This window comes from Aedes albopictus, chromosome 2, assembly GCF_035046485.1.
Source record: "Aedes albopictus strain Foshan chromosome 2, AalbF5, whole genome shotgun sequence".
NCBI classification, from domain to species: Eukaryota; Metazoa; Arthropoda; class Insecta; order Diptera; family Culicidae; genus Aedes; species Aedes albopictus.
The window spans coordinates 98,160,700-98,182,455 of record NC_085137.1 but is presented as its reverse complement, the minus strand read 5'-3'; the positions used below and the strand labels follow the sequence as shown (position 1 = coordinate 98,182,455).

General features: G+C 38.1%; 1 protein-coding gene across 3 annotated transcripts in view; it reads left to right on the top strand.

Moving 5' to 3' along the window:
* LOC115255007 (uncharacterized) overlaps positions 1–21,756 on the top strand; it is a 717,425-nt gene that overhangs the window by 39,542 nt on the left and 656,127 nt on the right. The window lies entirely within an intron of this gene.

Genomic DNA, 21,756 nt, shown 5'->3' with positions numbered 1-21,756 from the left:
ATCCTGTTCATTTCCTAAAAGTATCCTAGACGAAACTTTCACAGGAATCTGTGAAGATGATACTCGTATAGAAATGCCTTCCGGGAGAAAGTAAACATATCCATTTTTGTTAGGATATCGAAATTATGTTCCTGGAGCTAAATCATTCCTGGAAGTATGTCATATTTCAAAATGTCGATCCAGGTACTGGAACTATAATATGTGTCATTCTTGCGTTCAACGAAGATGAATTTCCAAAAATGTTGTGAAAACCACTTGTCGGCATCACAGTCAGAAAACTGTAATTTGAACTGTGCAACCAAGATGTACTAAAAACTAAAGGATGTCAAAAAACAATACAATTTCATAGTAAGGGGCTGTCCATTAATTACGTAAGGGAATTGTTGCGATTTTCTGACACCCCCTCCCCCCCTTGTAAGATATTTTGTATGAGAACCCAAAAATTTTTGTATGGCGCGTAAGATTTCTCAAACCCCCCCTCCCCCCAAAAACCCTTACGTAATTATTGGACAGTCCCTAAACTGCATATTTTTACTGTTGGAATGTGTTCTACAGTAAAACTTTCAATACGTATTAAAATGTTGCAAAATGTTCGGCCAATGACCATTTTGTATGGACAAATAAAAATTTTTGTATGGACTAATGACTACGCGGGGGGGGGGGGGGGGTTTGAGAAGTCCCAAAAAAATGACCACGTGGTTTATGGACAGCCCCTTAAGGTGGCAATTTTCTGAAAGACCTTGTCAAAAAAGTAAGGAAAATATATTTGGATATTTAAATTGATGAACCCTTCGTTAGTTTGAGCCACAACAGTTTTTGCAGACCCCTCGATTTTGGTCAAATGGTGGCTCATTCAAACCGTTTTAACGCATAAGTTGATTCTAAAACTCCCTCAAAATGAAAGATCCCTCGAAATGAAAAGAGGAAAGATAGAGCTACTATTTGCTGTTATAAAAAGTTGGGTCGGTCGTCTTGGATTTTTATACCGAAACTTTTTTTTTCACCATGTTTTTAACCACAGATTTTCAAATTTTTTCCATCTGAGACATTTATACACAACATATAAAAAAATAGAGATGTCTTTTTTCCTATCAAAAGCTATCTGCAGTTTTGTAAATCATGCCACATTTTCTCCATACATTTCCATGTGCACCGGTAACGACGACATGCAACATCATCAGAGCTTACATCTGCATGTATACACACACACCCATCTTCAGAAAAAAATTTGGAAAATCGGTGGTGCGTTTCCGTTTTTGGCTGTTTCTCAATGATGCGGGCATTGATTTTATAACTTTTTTAGTGTTATGATCGCCAATCCGGAGACGGCGGGTTCGATTCCCGTTCCAGTCGGGAAAATTTTCTCGACTGCCTGGGCATAGAGTATCATTGTACTTGCCTCACAATATACAAATTCATGCAATGGCAGGCAAAGAAAGTCCTTCAATTAATAACTGTGGAAGTGCTCAAAGAACACTAAGTTGAAGCGAGGCAGGCCAAGTCCCATTGGGACGTAGAGCCACGAAGAAGAAGAAGAAGTATTATGAAAAGCTTAAACCTTCAGCTTTCCATTAGTCGGTTCATATTGTAAATTCATGTTCGTAAACACTGCGAAATAACACAGCATTTATGTATACAACCGGCACCTGACCCAGTGCGGAAAAGTGGCTTTCATGAATTTGAATAGAATCCCTGGATGAAGATTTTTTTTTCAAAACTTCGTTCACAGATTCCTTTAGATTTTTTAAGACATTTATTCAGAAATTTCTTCAAAGATACCTTTGATAAAACTTTCAGCGATGCCTTCAGAAACTATTCATTTCCACAGCAACTTCCAATTTCTCCAGAAATTTCACTATGGATTCCTCTAGAAGTGTCACTAAGAGTTGTGTATGAAAGTTGTGTATAAGTTTCAGCAGAAATTCCTCGAGGGATTTATTTTGAATATCCTTCATAAATTTATCCTTTTTTTCGGGACTTTTCTATATTTTGTTTCCTAAGAATCCTTTGGAAATTCCTTAAGGCATACTCTCAAATGATCTTCCAAGAACTTATTCCAAAACTTTCTCCGAGATTTGCTTAGGAAATTGCTTCAGATTTGTTTTTTAAATCTGAATTCTTGCCATAAATTCTTCATGGGATTTCTTTATAAATTTCTCCAAATACTCTTGAAAAAACATTTCCTGCAGTTTGCTGTAGAAACTACTCTAAGGGTTCCTTCAGAAATTCTCTCAGTAAGTATCTCCCATTCCTTTATTGTTATTATGACCAATAATTCCTTCTGAAATATCTCCAGAGTTTTTTTTCATAGAATTCTAGTCTAGTCTAGTTTAGTCTAGTCTAGTCTACACATACACAGCCATTGATTGAAAGAATCCTGAAAAATTATAGAATCGACTACTTCTATCATTTTTCTTGTCATTATCAATGCTTGCAGCACATCAGAGATGTAATACAAGAATTGAAGCGACCAGGCCTACTGTGCAGCGTAATTAGTACAATAAAGCTAATGAACGGGGACATCTCGTACCAACCGTTCAGTACAGTATGCAGTATTAATGTACAGTAAATACGTTGGAAGTGACTTTGCTAAGAAAGTTAATGTCACTCCGTCGAGGCGCTTCTTCCTGGAATGGGATAAAGGAATTTGACCCTTATGTCCAGGCTCAAAAGCCTAGGCTTAAGCGCCATTACTCGCTTTTTGAAACGAGACAAAAAGTAAAATGAACCCTTCCCCAAATATATAAATACAGTGTATCAAAAAATTGTCCGTACAGCAATTTTTTGTCAAAATAATTTTTCATTCAAATATTTATAACTTTTTTACACGTCAATCAAAAACGCTGAAATTTTGATCAATCATAAACCATATATTGAAGCTCCATTGGTAAAATTTTGAGCGAGATCGAATAAGTTTTCTGAAAGTTATAGAACTTTTAGTAAAACTTACAAGATTTTTGAACACATTTTAAAAACATTATATCTCAATATATACTCGATGAAACTTTTTCATTTTTTTTTTGTGTAACAGCTTATACCCAAGGCTTTCATATGCAGCTTCGTTTGAGGTTTTATATTCACTACAAAAAATATGAAAAATTTGCTTAAGTAGTTGACGATATTTAAAAAATTACCATATTTTGCACATATAATCTGAAAAACGTTTTCCACCAATAAAAGTGCATTAACTGATCGAAAAATGCATAGGACCTACTCTTCATATGTAGTTTAGTAGGTCCTGTATAAAAATATTACATTAAGAGAGTTTAAAAAAATTGAAAACACTTGGCACTTTTATTGATCAAAATATGATAAATTTCCAAATAACTCTTTGAACATATGCAGATTTTTCATATTTTTTGTAGTAAATATGAAACCTCAAACGAAGCTGCATATGAAAGCCTTAGGTATAAGCTGTTACACAAAAAAGATTGAAAAAGTTTCATCAAGTACATATTAAGATATAATCTTTTAAAAATGTGTTCAAAAATCTTATAAGTTTTACTAAAAGTTCTATAACTTTCAGAAAACTTATTCGATCTCGCTCAAAATTTTACCAATGGAGCTTCAATATATGGTTTATGATTGGTCGAAATTTCAGTGATTTTTATTGACGTATAAAAAAGTTATAAACATTTGAATGAAAAATTATTTGACTAAGAAATTGCTGTACGGACAATTGTTTGATACACTGTATAATGAAAATGGATAATATGGAAAATAACCCAAAAGAAATCTAGACAACAATCGTGATTGTGACATAGAAAATTAAACAATATAAATCAGAACGAACTCACCAAATTCTTATATTCGAATGTTCGGTTTTTTGATAATAGAAATGGATGCCATGATCAACCAAACTCCAAATGAAGCACTAACAACACAGGCTCCAGAACGTCCCGGTGCACAAAATTCTCTACACAATGCCTTTGTCGCATGCTTTCAATGCAATGTTTCGTTTGCTTTTCACTGCACTTTTTCCGTTTTAATTTTGAAATTAGCGATTGAACCGCTTTATTCAGAAGCACTCGGTAGCATCACTCAGGAAATCCCCTGAGTGCCGATTTCTTATGATACGTCTGGGACAGGGATGCCATATATACAGATTTATCTGTATTATACGGATTCTTAAGCATCTGTACAGATTGTGTTTATATGAAATACAGATTTTTAATTTGTATAGGATACAAATTTTTCACCATAAATTTTGTATGAGATACAGATTTGTGAAAGAGTGATACAGAAAATCATCTAGCATCGCTGGTCTGGGATGGCACAGTTGGCACTGCCGATGACATCGGAATCTTCAAAAATGTAATACTTTAATCCGGTAAAGAATCATTTATTCAACAAACAGCAAACACTCATTGCACGTAATTTATCCCAGCAGGCCAGTTTTTTTTTTATTTGAAACTGTTAAGAATACCAATGTTGTATCTGACGACTTCCCCTCTCTGCTGCTGGCAATGACTCAATTCCACTTCATATTCCTTCGGAACTAATTGAACTTTTCTTCTTTGATTGATGTTCAATGTTTTCCATCTTCGGTGACCAATTCAGTTGCATTCGATCTTCATATTTTTCAGCAACACATTTTTCTAACCAACACAGAATAACACAACACTTCTTTTTCATTCCTCAGCTATCTTATAGACTTTGTTTTTTTCGCTATATTTTACTGGTCACTCGCGATCTTAAAAATAAGCCTTCGAGCAGTTATTCCATGATAAAAGAGTTTCACTCGCGAGGCGTAACATCCGCCAAATCATCAGCGGAATTTCAAAATTTTCAACAAGAAAAAAAAACTGCCAAAAGCAAAAGCACTTCCATTTGTCACCACCGACTACTGCGGTCCAGAGATTTCTTCACAGAATTCTTTACAAAATTACAATTTTCTGCAAGGATTATTTTGAAAAAAAAACTTCCACAAATTTTTCGATAATTCTTCTTCGTGGACTCTAGCTAAAATCAATCCTAGAATTTATTTTAAAAACCTTTTACGAGTTCCTGAAAAAAAATCCCTGATTTAAAAACAAAATATTGCACAGACTCCATTGGAAACTTCTCGCAAATTCAATTTACGAAATTATTCAGAAAATCCTTAAGAAGTTCAATCAGAAATTCTTTAACAAAATCTTCTGGGTATTCCTACAGAATTTAAAAAGTTCTCCAGAAATTTCTTAATGAACGCCTTAAGGAAATCTTGCACGGATAGGTTCCAAACATGTTGCATGGATTCCTTTAACAAATACATCCACGAATTTCTTCAGATTTTTTTTATAGTGATTCCTTCAGAAAATTCTGAAGGTATTCATTTAGAATAGCAAAAACTTTCTCAAAAATACTCCATGCATTTATTTTTTAGAAAAAGATTCACGGATGCATTAAGAGTCAGTTATTTAGAACTCCTTAAAACTCTTCTCAGAAGCTTTCTAAAAATAAATCTAGAAGGATTGCTTTAGAAGTTCTTAAAGAAATTATTAAGGAAATTCCCAAGATTTCTTTACATTCTTGCAGAGATCAATACAGAAATTCACTTAGATATTTCCACTGGGTATTCCTCTATGTATTTTCTCAGAAATTCTTCCAGGATTTTCTCCAAGCGTATCTCTCGAAATGTCTCAATGGATTTCTCCAGGAATTCATAAACAAATGTTTTTAACTTCCAGGTGTTTGTTCAGGTATTCCTCCTGAAATCCTTCAGAAAATCCATTCCTATTCTATATTCCTGTTTTTTTTTCAGAAATTCTTTCAGGAATTCACTAGTTATACATACATAAGAGATGGATAAATTTGCGGAGCAGTAAAAAATAGAAAAAATGGTTTCTACATAATGTCCCACTGACGAGGAAAATAGGTTTGAAAATTTGGAAAACATAATTAGGAGTACGAAAAAAATATCTGCTCAAATTATGTGAAACATACTGCTGAGAAAAATCGGTTGGAAAAGTCGGAAAAACGATTAAGGGGGTCCGGAAAAATTCTCAATTTTTTTTTTTTTGGAAGGGAATTTCATAAGCTTTATTCTGTGAAATTTTCAAGATGTGTTTTTTTCGTTCCTAAGTAATAACCAATTTTGTGAAAATTGTCCAAATGTTGGTTGATTTTCGACCGTCTTGATTATTAACTTGCACAAAAATTATCATTACTCAGGAACAAAAAAAAACACATCTTGAAAGTTTTACAAAATATAGCTTACGTAATTCCCACCCAAAATTTTTTTTTTGTGAATTCTTCCAGACTTCGTTAATAGTTTTTCCGACTTCCAACCGATTTTCCTCAACAACGGATTTTTTTTGGGAAAACAATTTTCATTTTGAATATTTTTTTTGTTGGATTGCTGAGAAAATTTTCTTACGATTTCACAAAAAAAAAATTGTGTCAACGATGCTTAATTCTTAAGTTATGATTTTCAAAACAACGGCTCATATAGCGCATCTGGACAATTTCAAAAAAATTGGCCATAATTTAGGAACGGAGAAAAACCACATCCTAAAAATTTCCCAGAATATTGCTTGTGTAATTTCCTTCCAAATGTTTTGTTTTTGAGAATTTTTCCGGACTTTCTCAATAGTTTTTCCGATTTTTCCAACCGATTTTCCTCAACAGTGAAAATTTTGCTGAATATAAATTACATTTTGTATTTTTTCTTCAATCGTTGAAGATTTCACAAAAAAATTTATCTACGATGCTTCGCTCTTGAGTTATGATTTTTCAAAATGTCTGTGGAAAATGTTTGTTTTCCACTGGAGTTTTCCGGAGCCCCCAAGCTTTTCGACCATGTGCAATTTTGGGACAACCTAATATATATGAACCCTACCTGTGAATTTTTTTTTATTAAATTCAGAGAACCTTCGTACCAATTTGTATGATAATGAAAAAATGTCCTCCTATCACGTAATCTACAACCACAGACAAACAGACGTAACACTTTGAACAATTTTCGATTCAAATCATAGTCACGGAAACATATTCGCCCAATGCTAAAAGGACTAAGTTTGGCCGACCATCAACTAGGTGGCGGTAGTGAGCAAACGTCAAACACGAACAAAAACGACGCGAGCGCCACAGGTAGGCAATTGCCCACCTATCAAATTTTGGAAAAGACCGTTAAATCGATGTACGATGGGAATTATCAGAGTGTTACGTCTGTTTGTCTGTGCTACAACCATTACTGTAGGATTACAATACAAAATATAACAATGTCTCAATTGGGTCTCCAGTTAGCCTAGTGGCTAAGGCTATGGATCGCCAATCCGGAGACGTCGGGTTCGATTCCCGTTCCGGTTGGGAAAATTTTCTCAACTCCCTGGGCATAGAGTATCATTGTACTTGCCTCACAATACACAAATTCATGCAATGGCAGGCAAAGACAGCCCTTCAATTAATAACTGTGGAAGTGCTAAGTTGAAGAGAGGCAGGCCAAGTCCCAGTGGGGACGTAGAGCCAAAAAGAAGAAGAAGGACAATGTTTTAGCCAGTTTTATATTTTTCACATTTATGTGTCTGCATTAGAATTAATTTTGGAGAATTTTTGAAGTCCAAAAATTCTTGACCAGAATGGTTTTAATAAAACTTTGAACTATTTTTCAACAGAAATTTCATGACTGAACGATACTTAATAGACATCAACATATATGGAGTACTCTTATATCGAAACACACAGCCTTCTGATGGACTGGTTTAGTAGTCCCCAGCTCGCTTCTGCTCGCTCGGCATACGAATTCATCCAAAAACCCGTTCAACTTCAAATGATTCAAATTGACTAATTCACCTCCTTCCCAAGCACCGAAAACTCCATCATTATGTTTGTACGCACAACAAAGGATGGCGATACTGACGAGTTAGAGGGGTCAACGGCGTCGTAAATTTTCCCCACTTAAACCTACAACCGAATTTAAAACGAATCCAGTTGGTGTTATTGTTGTTGGTGGCGGTATTGCTGCTTTCGGAGAGCGCGTGTGATAAGGAGAAAGTTTCTGATTAAAACAACCGGATTAAAGTGATTGCCCCCCGGGCAAACACAAACAAGTGCGGCGGAAGCCCGGAAACGGTGGTGGTGGTGGATCGTGCTTCGTACTCGTTTCGTGGAATTGTGAGTGTGTGTGGGTGTGGGTGGAGATGCTTGGGATTTCACTGGAAACTCGATTTCAGCTGGTTGATTGGGCAGATAAAGAAATCCGAACACAGAAAGCATTGGATACTGATTCAAGTGTCAGGGAGGATTTGGTGAACACGGTGTTGTGAATGTTTGGCTTGTCGAATGGTTAATAGGTGTCACGTGGCATTAACCGGAAAGTGGAATCTGGTGCTATCGATGGAGCACAGCAACAAAGAGTAACAGAAGAAAATAAAAATAAAAGTAAAATCAGAGCCGTATGTTGGTGTATTGAATAAGGTAAGTTACGTTTAGCAAATATCTTTATTTTTTAAGGCCCTCCTATTGATTTTTTTTTATTCTTCAATCACTTAACCTAATTTACAGCTTTTTTGTCCACTAGGGCACTGCGTGAGCGATTCCAGTTGGAGGCTGCACTTACATTTTGTACAGCGCCTAAATGTATTCTATTCTATGTGTACTATATCGAACTGGTTGCCGTTGCGCTGCTGTCACTTTTCTACCCAGTCCATGGGTAGAATGATGAGCACAAGGATGTTGATGTGTGGCTCTTGTTCCTTCTCCAGTCCGCTTGGGGGTCCATTATGAGTTGCTATTAGCCGATATCCAAGTTTCCGGGTCCGTTAGAGCATATGCTCAGAAGAGGGTCAGGTGTCAGCCGCTCTCGGGTGGAAGAGCAACCAACGAAAAATTGCAAGTGCCGGGGCTAGGACCGAACCCATGACCATCCACTTATGAAGTGAACGTGTAGCCACTACGCTACGGGCCCCGACTCCTATTGATTATTATACAATCATTAACCATGATAAAATCCCTTATCAAAGTGAATCCTTTGACCCAAAAAACCTTTACTACTAACTAATCATATCCAACCCGTGGCCTATGCGAAATCGTAGAGACAAATACGTCTTCGAATGGCAAAAGTTGATTACAAATATTACATTTCTCCAACTGACTGCAAGGACGTGGTCGTAACCGATTTTTCGATATTGCACCTTTTATGACTGAATTATACACTGTGAGGTCAATAGACTCATATAAATAATAAGGATGGCTCTCAGTAAATTGATGATGCTTACCATGGTAACATTTTGTGGTTTTATCTGAAACCAATGAAATATACAGGGTGTTAGGTTCGTGAGTGCAAACTTTTTAAAGGGCGATAGAGGACCATAAATGATGAAAAAAATTGTTCTACGCATATGGTCAAATCTCAACCGTTACGTAGTTATTGAACTTTCCATGATTTGATTTTCATTGCCTTTACTGGCTGTGATTTGAAAATGGTCAAACTGATCGCAGTGTTTTGGCCCTTACTCGAAAAATTCTTGAATTTTCTATGAAATGGCATCTTTGAATCGATTGGATTAGTTAAATAACTAAGTTTTCTAGAGCAAATAGCTCAAAAGTAGAGTGTTTTAATTTGTTTTTGTCAGTTATCTTTAAAAAATGCGTAATAATTTGAAAATCTTTCTTTGGCAAAGTTGTAGCCCCTATTTCACTCTACAATTCGTTCTTTGACATCAAACGTTTATCTCTTATCGTTTTCTTGCAATTTCGATTTAAATGTGCGGTCCTGTGTGCAAAAAAGTGCTTACCTTGACAGTTGCAAATTTATTATCTGAAATACGATGTTTAAATCGAAATTGCAAAAAAAACGATAAGAGATAGACGTTTGATGTCAAAGAACGAATTGTAGAGTGAAACAGGGGCCACAACTTTGCCAAAGAAAAATTTTCAAATTATTACGCAATTTTTAAAGATAACTGACAAAAACAAATTAAAACACTCTACTTTTGAGCTATTTGCTCTAGAAAACTTAGTTATTTAACTAAACTAATCGATTCAAAGATTATTATTATTATTTTTTTTTTTTATCTGTGTTAACGAGATTTTTAGCCCTAGGCTAGTTCATCTCGGGACCCACGCTTTACTTCCCTTCCGAAGGAAGAACTCACATTTTGCGAGTTTGTCGGGAGTAGGATTCGATCCCAGGTCCTCGGCGTGATAGTCAAGTGTTCTAACCATCACACCAGGTCCGCTCCAAAGATGCCATTTCATAGAACATTCAATAATCTTTCGAATTAGGGCCAAAAGCTGCAATCAGTTTGACCATTTTCAAGTCATAGCCAGTTAAGGCAATGAGAGTTAAAAACATGGGATGTTCAATAACTACGTAACGGTTGAGATGCGTGGAACAATTTGTTTCATCCAGTGAATCAAAATTCAACCATCGCGCAACAATAACGACAATGTCGCAACCTGAATTTGTTGCGACATTCTACCCAATGCGACATAGGTTTGTCCCAACTTGAATAGAATAGGAGAAAGATCGTGCACCACGAGTTTAGAGATTTTTAAGGCTTGCATTGCGATTTTCGAGCGGTAACTCCGAGTCGGTAAAAACAGCAACGCTGCTGAAGATGTATCATCAAACAGTTCGATTTTGGGTTGGTAATAATTGATTATTCACGAGCAGGCATTGCACGTACGAGCGAGCTCAATGAGCATGAGCCCAACATGATCACTGTGTTCGGTTTCTGTGAGCGAACTCTTATGCTCAACTCGTTTATAATCAGCGATCATGATGGCTCACTTGTGGGATAAACAATGAGCTGGAGTTTGCTTGACGACGCCTTTCTAGTTGGTCAATAGGGCACTGCATGAAATTCTGTCCTTCTCTTTCACTCTTACAGAAATTATGTAAACAACAAGGCCAAGAAACGTCAAAATCCCATACTAAATCAAAACAATGCAGTGCCCTATAGGGCTCTGCACGAAATTCTCTCCCTCTCTTTCGCTCTTATTGAGAATTTGTAAACAACAAGGCCAGGAAATGTCAAAATCCCATACAAAATCAAAACAGTGCAGTGCACTATTTAGTAACCAGTCGAATATCATAGCAAACTATAATCATTTTCATGCACCGAACAGTCACTTCTGTCATAACCGGCAGAAGGGCTACGCGGAACAACTGATGCAAAAACTGTGGAGGTTTAATTGATTGGTGGATGGAATATGGTATCATTTGTGGTTATGATCTTTGTTCTGGTACGTACTGGGGCAGTGTTGCTGCAAGAAGTTTGATTGGTGGTGAATTGGAAGATGACGACTTGGCGGCTTGCTCCTCAAACACCTCACCGCCGCTTCATTAGGCCAAAAGCAATGGCAGATTGCTAAGAAAGTAGTCAGGGGGTCTACGGCTTTCCCTTCGTAGACGCATTCGACGGGACACGAGCGAGACCGTATTGGCCACGCCGGAAAGGGTTCTTGACGATTAAGACTTTATTGTCCTAGGAATCTCTCTAACTACGGCGGTTATGGAGCCTGAGAGAAATGGTCCTTGTCGGTTAGACCAATACCAACGAAATGGTTGATTTGGTCGATCGTGCATAGTTAACAGGATTATTCTACGACTTATTCCATCCAAGCAAAGGTCCTGAAGGCCAAGGTACGTTCAACAATTGGGCTAGGTACTTGAGCCCTTTGGAAGTAGTTCTATTGGCCACATCCGGCTTAACCTTGGGCTGTAAAAAAATATCCCAGGAAAAGGGAAACATCGACACAAAACTGCTGCTGCTGTTTATAATGGTAAAGGTTTCATACACAAAAAAACAGTCAAAAATGAGATTTTTTTTCCAAAACAAATCCAAGCTCAGTTAATTTTGGAACAGTGAGCTGCGGTGCTCGAAGCTCACTTGAATGATGAGCGCCCAAGATCGATGAGCCTGAACGTTCATGGCCTATCATTCTGTTGAGCATCAATTGGCTGAGTTTAGCTCGCGAGCCGAGCTTTTTCAATGCCTGTTCACGAGTTGAAAAGTATGTACGTAACAAATTCAGGTTCCGATTTGTCTGCAACAAAAATTTTCGAGATCATGTCATTATCTGTTACCAGTTGGGATAAAGAGTAATCGCTGCGTCTTCTTTGTTGCTTGTTTTGTGCCTCTTTTGTCTGACAAATCTCTTCACTGGTTTCACCATTATTGGTCCTCTATCACCCTTTAAAAAGTTTGCACTCAGGAACCTAACACCCTGTATATATATACCGCACGGCGCACACATATGAGGCTGTAATCACTGTTCAGGTGTTTGTAGAAATACGGCTTCCACATTTTAATAATTACCTTTGTTATGGTTGTGGTCTATCTCTATCGGAATACCTCCATTCTAGTATCTGCACATTTGGGTATTGTGACTGCGAGCGAAGAAGTTTTTATGGGTTGCGAAGAACTTCAATATCAAAGTTCTATAATTCTAGCTCAGTTCATATCTCACTATAATTTTGTTTTCTTATGTGGTGTCAAAGTTCTATAATTCTAGCTCAGTTCATATCTCACTATTATTTTTTTTCTTATGTGGTGTCCAGCCCACTTTCTCACTTTAATGACATTTAACCCATCGACTTCATAACTTTCTCACACCTCAACAATCTCATATTCCTTGAGAACGAAGAACCCGCTTTTTGATGTCAGCTCAGCAGGCATAAATATTTCATCCTCGAGGGTAAACATCCGTACAACAACCCCTCACCACATCACACGAAGGTATATCACTGTCCGCCCTTCATGGCGTTGCCTGGCTGGCTTCTGTCGTCATAATCCTAAAGCAACATCCTCCACTCAATCGGAAATTCTTCCAAACAAGCGGTTGCTTGTATTTGCATAGGCTCCTACCGCAATGCTCCGACCTCCATCCGTTGCGTTGCTGGCGGTGGTGGTTCCGATGAACCTCTTACACACGGAACGGAGTAAATTCTGCGGCGGCCAAGCATACGCCGCCTTCGGATGATTTATTGAATTCTAACAGATTTTCACCGGATCCTGTGCACATACACTCACACACACCCGGCATAGTTTCGCACTTGGTTAAATATCACACATACAGTGAACCAATAGCCAGTCATCCGGTCACAACAACCATGGGGCCTTCCATTCCCTCCCACAAAACCAACGATACGACGTCATCATCGGACCAGGTTGCCTTTGTGTGCCACATGTGTGTTAGTTGAACCAAAGGTGCCTAAGCGTGCACAGATTAGAACGGATTTGAATAATAACCGATGCTCCGGTTGTGGTTTTAAGCTCGGTATGTCACCTTGTTCTTCCGTGGTTGTTGGGAGCAAGGAAGGAGGTGCTTCTCTTAGTATGGTTGATTGGTTTTTGCGACAATTGGAATACTATTTCACTGGGACCAATTCATATAGTAAGCTGTTCCTGCCTCTTATGACTTTTTGGGGTGAATTTCTCTAGGAAAAAAATGTGTCTTATTGTGAAGCAAGGAAGTCGAAAAAAAATTCCGACCGGAACGGGAATCAAACCCGCCGTGTCTGGATTGGTAATCCATAGCCTTAACTACTAGGCTAACTAGTGCATTTCCTTCGCGAATAGCAATAGTGTCAGAAATAGTCTACCCAAATTTCACTCTTTTTTGCACCTGAAAATGATTTAAAATAAAAAGTCCCTTAAATTTCTGAAGATTTTCTGAGAAAATGCTAGTAGTACCCTGGGGAGAAAACCTGAAGTAGTCTTAGTGTGAAATATTTCCAAAATCTCTGGAGGAGTTCTCGCTTCAACCATTGAAGAACATTGCATACCGAAAGTTGACATGTTAAAACTATAAATCTCCTGAAGGCATTCCTGGAGTACTTTCTGCAAGAATTCATGCAGTGAATTGTGAAGGAATTTTTAAAGAATTTCCCAGGGAAGGATTTCCTTGAACTGCTGGAGGAATTTTCAATTTTTATTTTTAGATGAATTCCTGGAGTACTTCCTGTAAGTATTCATGCCCAAGTAAAAATCTTGATTCTATTTGGTTTTATTTATTTTTATAACGGTTTTATCAAAGCATTACGTATTCTAGATAATCTTATCGTAGTTTCACCTGAGCACAACTAGTCTTCATCAATATGTCGTTTTAAGAACATCTCCAAGAATACTTGGGACTCATTGCATAAAACCATAAACACAACAAGAACTGTTGAACTTAATGTCAGTTTTAAAAGTCTCTTGTAGTCATCTTCAAATAAGGTTTCTTGAGCTAGAGCAACTGGTCTTGTTTTAGAACGGTGAAAAATAGAAAAAAAAATAAACTCATGCATTCGATTATGATGTTCATCGATATATTACCGCTGCCAATCAAGAACACCCATCCTGATAACCGACCTTGACACGGCACAGTGCTAAATTCCACCGATTGCAGCATCCGCAAAGATGTTGGTTTGGTCATACAGGCCGTCGATTCTCGTGCAATCGGGGATCAATTCATCAGCCCGTAGACCATGATGAACATTGTGAAAATAAATAACTACTTACCTTTTGGAAAAGCTGACCGGAGGAATAATGCACTGTACCGCATCGAGGCCGGTTCTCGGAAAAGGCGGCTTGTCGACGGAACCGGGCTACTGTAAAGTCTACTGGATGAGGCGGCCTATTTTAATTGCTGGCTCTCATTTCACCGCGGTGCGATGATTTGTTTGTTTACCATTTCGCTTACAAGATTTATGACGTTCTCGGCGGAGTTTGCATAAACCTTTGTCAAGAACGTTATAAATCTCAGTACTCTTGGGTTACGCTTTTGACTCCAGCCACTTGTCATCCGAATACTACCCCACAGTAAAAAAGCGAGCCAACATCTCTGACCCCCATTGTGCGTTGAACCCCATTTTGACAGCAAAAGTTTGTAAACAGTACACTTTTCTGGACCAACACTTGAAAAGCGCGTAATATTTTCCACAACAAAAAAGAAAATTTTCGAAAATACTAGGAGAATCATGAAAAAATCTGATTCTCTTAGCTGAAATATGTTACAATAAATAAAAACGTGTTCAAATTAGGCCGCAATTGGGGATGCAAAGAAGTTTTTTGTTAAAGAAAAAATATCATTCGTAAACTACGCCTAAATCAAATGTTTGACCTGAAACAGATGATGACTTCAAAAACATGGCCGCATCGCAGCCGGTTGTTTGACTCTTGCTTGAGTTGAAAGGAGTTTAAGACGATTTTATGGTGAAGCTGATTAAAATCAATGATAATTAATGACGTCTCGCTGGATTTCAATGGAAGCCATGTTGAGAAAACTCATCAACAATGCTCCTATGACTTGGAATAATAATTTTAAATATTTTATTGCTGCATTATTGTCGAAGCGCGTTGCAATTTTTGGAAGTATCTTGCAACATATATACGATGTATTTTCATTGGCAGTAGAGCACCTTGTTACACTACAGAAATATTCCCAATTTGAGTAAGAACTCTATCCCGAATATAATTATGTATCATAATCATTGTGCTTTTTCTGATTCAATTTAACTTATCTTCCAACATAAAAGCTGCAGCAGTAACAGAAGCTGACAAATTTATTAGCGTTTTATCGTGCACTTGAAGAGCTCTACAAGGAGAGAGCAATTCGCCTACAGGATATCTTGGGAAGTACAACAAGTTTTAAGAGAATCTTAAAATCAACTCTCCAAGAGCGTCTTAGGATGGGCCTCTTTAGTCTTATAAGGGGTTTGTGTTTTAGTTGATGTCGTTATGCAGATCAAATTGGTTTATGTATGGTTTTAAAGATCAGGTGTTGAAGAATTCTTCAAAAGCATTATAATAGTAGTTTACGCAACAAGGTGCAGAATGACGATTTTTACAGCACGAGTCGTACATTTATCCAACGAGGCTTGCCGAGTTGGATAATAACGACGAGTGCTGGAAAAATCGAGTTCTTCACCGAGTTGCGTACAACGTTTTTTGCAATTCCATAAATTATCCTTGAGGATAGTTTTTAACAAAACTTTTTCATAAAACTGCACACTGATGTTCATAGCCATGTTTAAGAAAATCTGAACATAACAGGTTATACTGTGCAGTTGTCACAATTTTTCAAAACTGCGCCCAAAAAGCATCAAGAAGTTGACCAAAACTGAAAACTGTGCTGTAATGGTTCATTACGCAACGCAAATCAGTGCTGTAATGAACCATTACAGCACTGTTAATTTGGTGTGGGAAAGTAGGCCTTTTCCTGTCAGATTTGCGTGAGGTAAAACAGCCTATTACGATGAGAAATTGCAAAAAAATAATTTTGCTACTTGGGTGGAGTAATTCATGCGAGGAATTCCTAAAGCCTACAGTAATTCTTGTAAAAATTTCTGCAGTTATTTCTGGAGGAATTCCTTGAATATTTCTTGTAGGAATCCGTGGGGTATTCCCCAGAACAATTACTAGACGATGTCCCGAAGAAATTTGAAGAGTAATTTCTGGAGTGGTTCCTGAAGGAACTCCTAGAATATTTGCTGGCTGAATTTCTGGGATATATCCTGAAGTGTATTTAGGAAGAATTCCTGGAGGAATGACTGATGGAATTCCTGGAAGAATTTCGGGAGGAATCCCTGTGAGGAATTCCGGGAAGAACCCCTTTTGGAATTGTTGGAGGTATTCCGGGATGAAATTGTGGAGAAATTTCTGGAGGCATTCCAGGAGAAACCCCTGGAAGAATTTCTGGAGGACACCGTGGAGGAATTTCTGAAGGAATCCCTTGATGAATTCATAGATAAATTAGCAGTTATTGATGGAGATATTCATAGGGGTATTCCTGCAGGGATTTCTGGAGAAATTGCCCAGATAAATTCCTTGGAGGAATTTCTGGAGTGTTCCCTTAAACAATTCCTGGAGGAAACTCTGGACGAATCCCTGGAGAAATTTCTGGAAGAATCCCTTGAGAAATTCCAGAAGAAATCCCTGGATTAGTTGTTAGAGGAAAGAATAACTGAGTAAATTCTTGGATGAGGCCATGGAGTAATCCAATGAGGAATTCGCGAAGGAATCTCTGGGGGTGTTCTTGATTCCCTGGGAGAATTTCTAGAGAAATCGCTGGAGGAATCCCTGGAGAAATTCTTAGGAAAATTCCTGTAGGAATCCCTGGAAAGCTTTCCGGAGGAATCCCAAGAGAAACTTCTGGAGGAATCTTTGGAAAAACTTCCTTGAGGAGTTTTCAGGTAACTCCTGGAGAAATTCTTGGGGGACTCCCGTGAAATCCTCGGGGAATTTCCGAAGAAATTCCTGAGGAATTCCCGAGGAACTCCTGCAGGATTTTTCGAAAGGTTCTTAAAGTAATTCCTGAGGAACTCCTAATGGAATTCCAGCATTGCTCCTGTAGAAATTTTCGAAAAAAAGCTGGGAAACTTCTGAATAATTTCACGGGAAGATCTGAGGCATTCGCTAGGAACTCGTGGAGGTATTCTCGGAGAACATCAGGAAGAAATTCTGAGGGACCCCTGGAGGAATTTTCGAGGAATGCCTGGAGGAATTCTTGGGTAATTTCCGACACTTCAAAATACTATAAAGATCATTTGTGTGTCAGTGGATGCACAAGTAACACAAAGCAATACTCAAAATATTATGAGATACAACAGAGGTAATCGTGAAAGAATTACATCAATAAAGTAAAGAGGTACAAGAGCAGAGCTTGAAGGTCTTAATTCCAGAATAGTTTGGATGCCTAGATCACCAAATAAATATTGCTAAGTTATCAGCATAACACTCTGAGGCTCAAAGAGTAGCGTAGAATATATTCCGCGAGCATTCAATACAATAAAGATATCCTAAGATTTACAGATATTGCGACTCATACTTCGAAATACGTTGGGTCCATTTGAAAGCCAGTGGACACCCAAATAGCAACAAATAGAGATACTCGTAATATAATGAGGTGCAACAGACACAATCGTGAAAGAATTATGCTGATAGAGTGAAGAAAAACAAGAGTAGAGCCCGTAGACCTGGAAAGTCTCAATTCCAAAATAGTTTGGAAAACCTGGAATATCCCATGAATGTGCCAAAAGTATTTTAGCTGTGCACTCAGGTTCCATCAGCAGTATAGACTGTATTCCACGATTTATTTTACAACTAAAGCATGATACAGTGTGTAGATATCGTAACCCAAACTTTAAAGTGTATTGGAGGCCATTTGTATTTCACGGAATGTCTAACTACCACAATATCAAGTTGCTCATAGCATTGCGAGGTCTAATGGACATCAACGTGACTAAATTTCTTGAACAGAGTGAACACAAACGATGGTAGATGTTCTGGATCTTAAGAAAATGAATTACAGAGTAGTTTGGTGACCTAGATCGTCCAATTCATGCACGATGAATTTTCTAGGGGTGTTTTGAGGCTTTTTCAGTACCGTAGACTATGTTCAGTGATCATTCATCGTGTATACAATTTGGTTGAAAATGTTGGATTTGTGTCACAAACTTTGGAATACTTTGGAGACCTTAGAATAGCTCTGGCATCAAAACTTCAACAGACTATGATGGGTAGTAATACATTGCATGTCATGGATCAGTGAAAACTATTGATGATTAGCAAAACGATGAAATTTGAACAAAAACATGAATTTATAAAAAGTACAAAAAAGCCACGTATTTTTGGCTCCCAGCAAAAGGGGTAGGGTGCAAAGGGAGGAGGTATCATGCATTTCTTAGCAAAAAAATGTTTTAAAACAAAGAAGATATTGCATTTCTACCAAAAGTAGATCGTCCCGGGTGTTTACGGGTTAAAGTTTCTCCGCGTTGCATGTTAATCCGTTGTCTAGTATTGTGCTTTCTTCAAAGAGCGAATAGCTCTCTGGATGCATTAAACGTATCCGTTTTCTTTTTTTTTTTTCTTGCCATACAAATCTTGGCCAGTCTACTAGACTACTAACCCTACTTACGAAAAATTACTTCCAGAACAATCGTGGAGATTCTAAATTTATTGGTCGGCATAAGAAAGGTTGTATTATTAGGTGTCTCTCCCTTACTCGATGACGGTAAAAAGTGACCACCGCTGATCCTGATGTTATTAAAATTGGAAGTTTTCAAATTGTATACATACATTGAAAAAGGGTTAGCTAGCCTCAAGCCCTATTCATTTGCCCTTAGTGTAATTTCGATTGCACCAGTCAATCACGAGGTAGCAACTACGAATTGTGCGGTCATCTATGTTCTTCCATTTCGACCAATTTAATGGTTGGTATTCTACGGACACATCCACTAAGCTACCTCTTAATACACTCTACTGAACTTAGTCTCCTTCATCGGGAAAGCTCCACCGTTCGCTTCGAACGTTCGACGTAAGGAAGAATGCTATTCCCAGAGCCACAGTTTCCCCGCATCCCTCAATCAAAGAACCCCTTCCGCTCCGCCAGAACCACCAGAGGCGACAACATTCCAAAAGTCCCACGATGCCATGATGGGACAACAGGAAGGTAATTGTTCACTCCAAAGCGTATCTCGAAGAAACCGTTGGCACTCGACACCATTTCTTAGTAGCTACGTTACGTGTATACAGTCTGCCTGCACACAGCCGAAAGGGGTTTGATTTATGAAAGGAAAATTTTGCTTGTCATACAGAGCGACTACCTTCCAGCAGACACGTAGACCCAGTCGAGCCCCCAGTACCCCAACCCCCGCCCTTCGTACCCCAGATTTCAAGGATGTCATATATAATCTTCAACTTTTTGTCGTTTCGGTGTTCGGACTTCTTAGAACGAAAGATGACGAACCTGGGGAGCTCATCCCCTCGTGTCCCCTCCCCATAAAATGAGTTGGATATGTATCGCTCCGAGCACCACCACCGGCAGCAGAAGAAGAAGACGATGATGAAGCTAATGATGATACAGCGTGTTTTGTCCCGGTAGGATGGTAGATAATTTTATGAGTTTACGGTTTAATTTATCATAAACTTTCAATTATTTGTCACTCACACTTGGCTTGATGGTTGGCTGGCTGACTGGCTGGCTGGCGAGACGGGATTTCATTCTTCGTTAGCGGCGGAAGTGGTTTGATGAAGGGTGGAATAATGACGGGAAAGTGACTTGTCGAACGATGATGATGCGCTCGCTTCCTTGCTCACTCACTCTCTCGGGGGACATCCAGAGGGTTGTGGGTTGGCTCTTTCGAGTTGGCTTCGACTTTAGCGTCAGCTTCGGTTTGGCAGGAGATTTATTGCCTAAGGTTCATTGAGAGATTGACACTTGATTACGGTTGCTAATCAATTTAGGCTCATGTAGGAGAAGGAGTTGAAAAATGAACTCAAGGGATTACTTTTTCCAAGTGTTTCCGTATTTAACCCTTACTTTGAAGCTTTTTGAAGTTGTTGGCAGATTTTGTGCATTCTGTGGAATTCAAAATTACAAGACAGAAACTGGTGGTACTGGTCGAAGCGTGACTTCAGTTTTTCAACGGTTTTTGAAACGCACAGTTAAGAGAAAAAAAGTAAAATTTGGGTTGAAAAGAGAAGTAAATTAAAACGGGAAAGAGTATAGAAATGACGTTAAATATTGTAAGGTTTTATTTTAGGATAGAATGCCACAAAAGTTCAATAACAGTAAACGTAGAAAGAAAAGATGTGAAAAGAAGGGCAAATATCTGCTGAAAATATTAGCAATCATTTTCAATACGCGGAGCGGATCTGGTGTGATGGTTAGAGCACTTGAATATCACGCCGAGGACCTGGGATCGAATCCCACTCCCGACAAACTCGCAAAATGTGAGTTCTTCCTTCGGAAGGGAAGTAAAGCGTGGGTCCCGAGATGAACTAGCCTAGGGCTAAAAATCTCGTTAATACAGAAAAAACAAATTTCAGTACATTTGTATATGTAACCGCGGTGATGAACCACATGCATGTACACTACATGTCAGCTCCATCCTATAAATAAAATAGTACCACTGTCCGATTACTTTTTTCACATTTTGGTTTCCTTCTCTTTTTGTTTGTACTTCGTATAGGAAAAATTCGACATATTTGTTCCGTGTCATATTGTTTGCACGATACATACATACATATGAACTAACTACAGTAAGGACCCGATTTTGTCAGCCCCTGGTAGCATTTTGGGCTGACAAAATCGGGTAATTATTATTTTATTCATTAAAAAATTTTCTAAGCACGTCAGAGTCGTATACAGGTGTGAAGGGTTTGCTTGGGGCTCGTTCAAATATTACGTAATGCCAATGAGAAGGGGGGGGGGTCCAACGCGGTGTTACGTTTCACGCAAAATTTCTAAATATCTTTTACGAAAATAGTTACGCGACGAAGGGATTGCGGATCGGGTCTAAAATTGCAAAATTTTGCGTTACGTAATATGTATTTGAACGAACCTTTTGAGATAAAAAAAATCGAATGGGTGTTAATGACACAGAAAAAAAATGGTATTTGGCTAAGTTAACATTCAGTGCTTTTAACAGCAGAACTATTATTTTTTATTTTTTTTTTCTTGTCATAGCATCCCTACTGGAATATAGCCTCTCCTAGTTTACAGTAAATGGGGTGTACAGAAGACAGTTTATTTATTTATTTATTTATTTATACATACAAAGTCATCAGGTAAAATTTTCACCCCAATGACACAAGTAATACAACTACAAAATTACAGCTAAACATTAACAAAAAACACGTTTAAAACTACGCTTATTGACCTCACGTGACACATTAAAATCGAATACAGAATAACAAGTATTGAACAGACGAGACATATCACGAATAGGCTCATGAGCGCTGTAATTGGTGCTTGCTGACGGAAGGTTGAGGAACGGATGAGACCTCAGACTACGTCGACGAGTGTTAATATGCAGCATTCCAAGCAGATTGGCACAGTCGA